Raw genomic sequence first — 7,294 nt, 5'->3', positions numbered from 1 at the left:
TCAAAACTTGGATGACCGGCAACTTCCTGATGCTAAACTCAGAAAAAATGGTTATCCTGATAGCTGGCTTCGAAGGCGCTCTGGGCCTGTCACGTGATACAGTTTTTTGGGATGGAATTGCTCTGGTACCCAGCAGCACCGTCAGGAATCTGGGAGTTCTCTTCGACCAGGATATGACCTTCAACTCGCATATAAAGAAGACTTCAAGGACTGCCTATTTTCATCTACGTAACATATCAAAAATCAGGAACTTCCTGTCTCAAAGTGATGCAGAAAAATTAGTTCATGCGTATGTCACTTCCAGACTGGGCTACTGTAATTCTTATCGGGCTGCTCTTGTAAATCTCTTAAGCCTCTCCAGTTGATTCAGAATGCTGCAGCACGTGTATTAACAAGAACTAAGAAAAGGGATCATATCACTCCTGTAATAACTTCTCTGCACTGGCTCCCTGTTAAATCAAGAATAGATTAAGGTACTTCTCCTCACCTACAAGGCACTTGGTGGTGAGGCACCGTCGTGTCTTAAAGAGCTTGTAACACCTTATTGCCCTACAAGGCAGCTGCGCTCCATAGATGCTGGGTTACTTGTTGTTCCCATGGTTCTAAAAAGTAGGCTGGGGGCCAGAGCCTTCAGTTAGCAAGCTCCTCTTTTGTGGAACCAGGTTCCACTTTCAGTCCGGGGAGCAGATTCGGTCAGCTCTTTTAAATTAAAACATAAAATGTTCCTGTTTGATTCTGCCTATAGTTAGGGCTGGCTCAGGTTAGCCCGGACCAGCCCTTAGTTAAGCTGCTATAGGCTTAGACTGCCAGGGGACTTCATAGGACACACCAAGCTCCTCTCTCACGCTCTCGTTCTACCATAATTCACGTTTTATTAATGCACATGACTAATTCAGCTTCTTTCCGGTTTTTTTTTTGTGCTTTCTCCCCCAGCAGGTCTCCGTAGATTGTAGTTCCTTCTGGACCCTGGTCCTGACACCTGCCGTGGCCCTGCTGACGCTTGCTGCTGCCATCATCATCATCATCATCATTATTATTTTAGATATTAATCATATTACTGTACTCGTAAACCAACATTACCCTCTCCTAAAGTCTCTGTGCTCTCCCTCCCCACAGGCTTCTGTAGATGGTGGTTGCCCCTGCAGTGGTCCTGCTGTGTGCCTGGCTTACTACTCACAATTACTTGAATCATTCTGTCATAGGAATTGCATGTATTATACATTGTTCATTCTGTACACATGGCATCCATTGTAGTCTGTTCATCCCGGGAGTGGGATCCCTCCTCTGACGTTCTCCCTAAGGTTTCTTCCCTTTGTTCCCTCTAGGAAGGTTTTTTTCATTTTTTGGGGAGTTTTTCCTGTGCCGATGGTGGGTTTCGGGACAGAGGATGTTGTATGTGTACAGACTGTAAAGCCCTCTGAGGCTAATTTGCGATTTTGGGCTATACTAAATAAAATGAATTGGATTGAATTGAACCTCACCACGCTGACGGCTCCAGCTCCAGCTCCGGATCCCGCTCCAACAATTCCACCTGCTGCGTCCTCGGGCGCTCTTCCCACACAGCCGCGGGAGCCACGCCCGCCAGGTTTTCAGGACAGTTAGATTTAGGCAGAGAATTTATTCATCAGTGTTGGAGCCATTCTGAATACTGCAATGGGATGGCGCTGTTTTTGCCACCAGCCTATTTAACACCAGGGCTAATTAGTGCAAGTGTGGCGCACAGCGAGGCAGATAACTTTTGACCGTGCTAGCCTGTTTGATAGCTCGTTGGCTTGGCTTGGGCACCGGATCGCACCACCTTCGCATCAACCATATGCTCAAGCACATCCAAACGGCTCTTTTAAGAGCCACACACACGATATCATAAAAAGACATACTTGAAGTGTCTTTGAGAAGATGAAGAACCGCTAGTTCGGAAAATGATCAAAAAGAGAAAAGACTGAGAAAAAGATTTTTCCAGCAAGATGCATTTTTGGAGAACACGTGCGCCCAATAAAGAGCTGCAGAAGGGCCTATAGCCTCTGGATCCCCCTCTACATCCTCCATCTCCCTCACCAAGTTGTCAAGTCAACTCCTTCTCTTGCAGGTTACCCTAAGTTGACTTAAGTCTCAGCGGACCATCAAGAGACAAGGGCTAAAAATTTCCAGTCTGGAAGAGAATCTTCAAAATCTCTAGAAGATCAAGAGGCAGAAATGACCATGGCTCTGCAGACCATCGAGAGACAAGGGCAAGATGAGTTTGCCTATCGCCGTAACGTTTCGGCGAGTGTCCACTGTGCCGCCAGCACGTTGCCCGCCGGCGGCATGTAAACACCGACAAGGATGAATGAAGCGAACTCACGGGGGGAGTAAAAGGGTTTACAGTTAATAATAAAAGATTGCAGATTTGAGTTGAAACAGATTGCTCCACCCTTTGTCTTGCCGGAGAGCTCCGTGTTGTGTTCTGCTCGGAGCAGCTTGAAGCCCACCAGATGGAGTCCAGTATCGATCCACAAAGCCAGGTCTTGGTGAAGCACTAAACTGAGGATGTAGAAAAGTCTCCGTCTCTCCTCACCAGCAGCTGAGGTTCGTCCAGTTTGTTGCACAGTGAGCGCACGTTGGAGAGAAAGATGCCTGGCACAACACCCCCCAAGAATGCGTGGTTACGTCGTTGTCGAATATCCTTCACGTCTTACTAAACCTATGTGACGGCCTCCGTGTGGTTCATTCAGGCCACTCTGTGGGAGTGATACCTCTCTGGTAGTAACATCTTTGTCTTTAAGTTGATTGCAGATCTGGGGCACCTGGGAGTGGTGATAAAGCCCACCTGATCAGGATAACACGGCTAGCTCTTCACAGCAATGCAGAGGTCAACCATGGCCTGATTACCCTGCTTGTTCTATTTGAGTTATCCGTTACCAAATATATGTTTAGTTGATTCCTTTGTAAAATAAATCCCTTTTTGATCCGTTATGCTGCCTCGTTCCCTTGTTTGTCATGGCCCTTTAGCCAGGTTGTGACACCTAGTCACGCGAAAGTAGTAAACAAATCTTTTGTTTCCTCTTCTGAGCCTATCTAGGTCACGTGAAAAATAATTCAAATACTCGTACCCGGCAGATAAATGAACGATCGTTCACCTGCAGACAGTGTCTTCGGATCAATGATCCGTTCATCTGCCGGGTACGAGATCATTTTTCACTTGACCTGCAAGGCTCAGTAGTACCCAGTCAGGAAATAAACAAATCATTTGTTTCCTTGACTAAGCCTATGCAACAGTACCGATGCCCGGCCACGAGAAAATTAACGAATTTCTCTTTTAGAGGACTCGTTAGTCCTTGTAAGGATTAAAATCATTCATGAACGACACATCACTAGTTTAAGGTTCAGCCTTGGCCTCGATGGTGTAGTCATCTGGCCGGTGAACGTAGAATGAGGCCAGGAAAGCGGTAGCCGTAAAAGGCATACCTCCGACAGGGGATCTCCTTCAGAATTATTTTTACTGATAGTAGGATGAAGAAAGTAGGTAACTTTGCTGCAGCTGTACACTAGAGTACTCCCTACATTTAGTCAGAAAACAGTGCACTGGTTTCTAATTGACAAGAAAACCACTCTAAAGACTTCACAACAGCTTTGATGAATACTATTTGTTAATATTCTTAAGATACTTGTAAAGAATAAACAGTTTACAGCAAATCGGCTGAAAGTTATTTCACATGAGTATCTTCATGTGGTAGAAACAAAGAATTAAGCAAATGTTTACTCACAGCTCTGAATTTGATACTTAGAAGGAATGATGCTCAACATGGGCCTCCCCAGCTCCTCCTCGTCATCCTTCACTGTGATGTAAAGATACAACAAAAAAAAATAATTAAATGAACATCTGAAGTGCAAACATGATGAATTGCATCCCCTTCTGTGTGTATGGAGGAGCCAGAAGGAGAAGGCTACTTCTGCTGAAGATTCACCTGGAGCATATTCGTACCTGGAGCACAGTTGTTACAGAGCCGTCATCCCAGATCCCAGATCTCTCGCTACGAGCACCATTTACCTGTCATGACGAAGAGCATGACATGTTAATAAGTGTATTGAAGTGTGTCTTCTCAGGAAAAGCCTGTTCAGTTCACCTTCTGACCAAAATGCTATGTATTAATTTTGGTCAGAACATATTTGCCTGTTTGCCTCTCATTTCCACACTGATGGAAAGTGGAGTGTGCAGAAATTGCACTACAGTAAAAATATCTTAACACCACAACCTGCTGTAAACACTGTATTTATAAGTAGTAATCCTTCATTCAAATAACTTACGTGCTACTCACAGACAAAAAAGTGAGCATCAAAATAAACCATAAGGATTAAAAACAAAAGTAGATGATGCAATATAAACTGCCTGGCCTAAAAAAAAGTTGCCTTCAAAAAAAAGGTCACACACTCTATTCTTTATAGAGTGTGTGACTCTATATTTTGTTGGATCGCCTTTAGCTTTGATTACGGCACGCGTTTGTTGTGCCATTGTTTCGATAAGCTTCTGCACAAGGTTTATTTCCATCCAATGTTTCTCACTAAAATCTTGTATTGATGATGGTAGAGTCTGACCGCTGCGCAAAGCCCTCTCCAGCACATCCCAAATTCTTTATGGGGTTAAGGTCTGGACTCTGTGGTTGCCAATCCACGTGTAAAAAGTATGTCATGCTCCCAGAACCACTCTTTCACAATTTGAGAACGATGAATCCTTGCAGTGTCATCTTGGAATATGCCCAGGCCATCAGGGAAGAAAAAATCCATTGATGGAATAACCTGGTCATTCGGTATGGCTGCAACGATTAGTCGGCGTAAGTGACGACATGACACTAACATAAATGCATTTATAGGACGTGACACTTATACTAAAGTACAGTATTTATAGCTAAAGACGTTTATAGTTGGCTGTTCTCTAAGTAGTTACAGTATATATTGTTTAACAGTGTAAGATGAACAGCTGGTGAGAATCTATATGCTCATTTATCTGAATAATTATTACATTATTATATATTAATTTCAATGACAGTTTAGCGGGACTTCCACACACTTTCCCGGCTAGGCTGACGGAGAATGTCTGGAGAAACTCTACATCCTGGTAAACGCTCGGGCCTGCACCACAGTGCCACAGGTATGAAGCCAAATCCAGGTCAAAAGTTTTGTTCATTTGAAAAACAAACGTGAACCTGAAAGTTTAGGTATTGTTGTTAAACATTCAAAACTACAACAATGCAATTCAAAATAAAAATAAGTAGACAAAAAAATAGTTTTGACTCAGCTCTATTTTCTTTTTAAATCTTCACTTATATATATTTTTTGACGTTCACTGTATTAGATTTTATATTTTTCATTCAAGTCTTATATTTTCACATTCAGACTTTTGACCCTGATGTTGCGTAGAGGGCGGGGCATCAATTGGGAAGGGCGTGTAATCATGAGGGACAGCTTCCTCAACTGCAATTTTGTTGGATTTTTCAATGTTCAACAACAAAACAGACTTCCAGGTTTACATTTGTTTTTTTAAATGAACAAAAGTTGACGTGGATTTGTTTTTCCAGCCAATCCAGCGCAGCTCTATAAAATGTTTCGTTTGTGAGAGCTTGGAAGAAGGTTGCGTTGGGAGAGACTTTGAAATAAATATATATGGTTTATGTTCTTCGTTAAAACTGTGGTCTATTGTACACCCAGGTCTGTGTTTCATGTACTTATCCCAAGAGCACTGTGGAGCAGGGCTAGGTAAGATACCCTGGGGTCTACATACACCCGTAGGAAAAACCTCTGTTAGATACACTAGATTAGAAGCCAGTGGCTGTCGCCCAGTGTATTGTAGCAGTGAGTTAAGTGGTGTGATAGGTTAGATTGTTCATTAATTGATCCTACATATTTTAGTGATGTTTTTGACCACACAGGTGTCAGGATCAATTTGCCCGTACTCAAAAAATACAATGGAAATTTGAAAAAACAAGCAAAAACTCAGCAAATGACTGCAGTGCCCCCTAATGTTCAAATATTCGGAAAGAATTAAAGTATGCTCACGGACTCAATGTAAACATATCCTAGAGATTTGATGAGGAAAATTACTTTTGAAGCTATAGGTCTTTAACTATAAGGCCACACCCCATACAAACTTCAGATATCAACAATTTAATAACTCAGATGGCATTGAGCCAATAATCATTCCCTGAAAATCGGACCCACCGTCTGGGAGGAGTTTGCAAAAACGTGGCGGAAAAGTTGGGCGCATTTGCATACCATGATTGACTTTTTGGTAAAGCATATCCAAGAGCACCTGTGTGAAAAATTTCAAGTCAATCGGTGAAACTAGGCAAAAATCTCCTCAGAGGAGGCACTTCCAGGGGGCGCAGGAGAGAAATTTTTTGTAGTCTGCTCAGGCCCTAACACCAAGGTATGCATGAAACTGGGAGAGCAGGTCATGTGGGAAAATTTGGGACTTTATTTACAAATTAGGATGGGTAGCAAAATCAAGGAGTGAAAACTGAGGATAACTAAACACAATATAATTTGTGTGTAAGTAAGTTCAACCTAATTAAAAGGCACTACAAAACATACACTGCATCAAAAGTGAGATTTTCGTCCCCTTAAACGCCCGGAAATCTCCCTAATTTCCGACAATTTGCAACCCGCGCACGTCGCGTTTGTCTGTGCCACAAATTGTCGGAAACGAACCATGACGTAGGGGGAGAGCTGGAGTGAGTTTCCTTGTTCATGATTGGATGAAACCAACTTTCAATCACTCGTGATTGAAAGCAGATCTGTCGCTATTGGTCACCCGCCTCATTTTATTTATATATTCATATTATGCTGTATATTCATTTCATGGTTATCCTATGTAGGCTACTACACTATTATTAGGATACCAACCAGGACATCAATGAATTTATAGAGAAAAGGAACATTTCCCACATGTTTATGCAAAGAAAGAGCTTTATTAACAACACAAACAACAACTGCATACAAAGTGAGGATCTGCCCACACACAAAAACTACAGCTCAGTAAAGTGTCCGTTTGCCTCCTCGGGGTTGTTGACCGTCACTGGCGCCGTGTTTTCCGAGGCAAGTCTGTTGTGCAGGCGGCTCGTGTGTTTGTGGCGACCGTACAATCCACCCCGCCAACAACGCCGTCCCCTCCGTCCGACGTGAGCTCTACGGTGGCGGATTTCCAGAGTTCCACCTCGTCATCAGCCAGCGCACTTTGTCTCGATTCCAGCAGCTGTAAAAACAACAATGAATCAGTACTGTGCGACTGTACTGAGACACAACACATCTATCAATGCACCTG

Source organism: Gasterosteus aculeatus, chromosome 8 (genome assembly GCF_964276395.1).
Source record: "Gasterosteus aculeatus chromosome 8, fGasAcu3.hap1.1, whole genome shotgun sequence".
Lineage (NCBI taxonomy): Eukaryota > Metazoa > Chordata > Actinopteri > Perciformes > Gasterosteidae > Gasterosteus > Gasterosteus aculeatus.
This window is presented reverse-complemented; position numbering follows the sequence as displayed.